The sequence below is a fragment of the Penaeus monodon genome, chromosome 20, assembly GCF_015228065.2.
Source record: "Penaeus monodon isolate SGIC_2016 chromosome 20, NSTDA_Pmon_1, whole genome shotgun sequence".
NCBI classification, from domain to species: Eukaryota; Metazoa; Arthropoda; class Malacostraca; order Decapoda; family Penaeidae; genus Penaeus; species Penaeus monodon.
In genome coordinates, this window is record NC_051405.1 from 18,151,222 (window position 1) to 18,151,511 (window position 290).

General features: G+C 35.5%; 1 protein-coding gene across 1 annotated transcript in view; it reads right to left on the minus strand.

The window, feature by feature from the left end:
- Positions 1-290, minus strand: part of LOC119585667 (prolyl 4-hydroxylase subunit alpha-2-like) — a 19,448-nt gene that overhangs the window by 18,056 nt on the left and 1,102 nt on the right. The gene's annotated exons all lie outside the window — the stretch shown is intronic.

Consider the following 290-nt stretch of genomic DNA (forward strand, 5'->3'; position numbering starts at 1 on the left):
TTATTTACTCATCTATTTATTAGGCGGGGTAGTTATGGTGTTGAATATCATGACGAATTTCGTAGCTACAATAAGTCATTTAGTAATCATTGGCGATAATAACATGATTGCTATAAAAGGGGAAACGATTTATAACGACGATCCTTGCCTCATTTACGACTGGTATTAAAGATGTCAAAATTATACCTAATGATTATGGTCCTACCAAAGCACGACTTCAGAGTGCATTCATAACCCTTTGACACAGTCGATCAGTCAACTGGTATGTCGTTCTTATATTTAATGCTGCT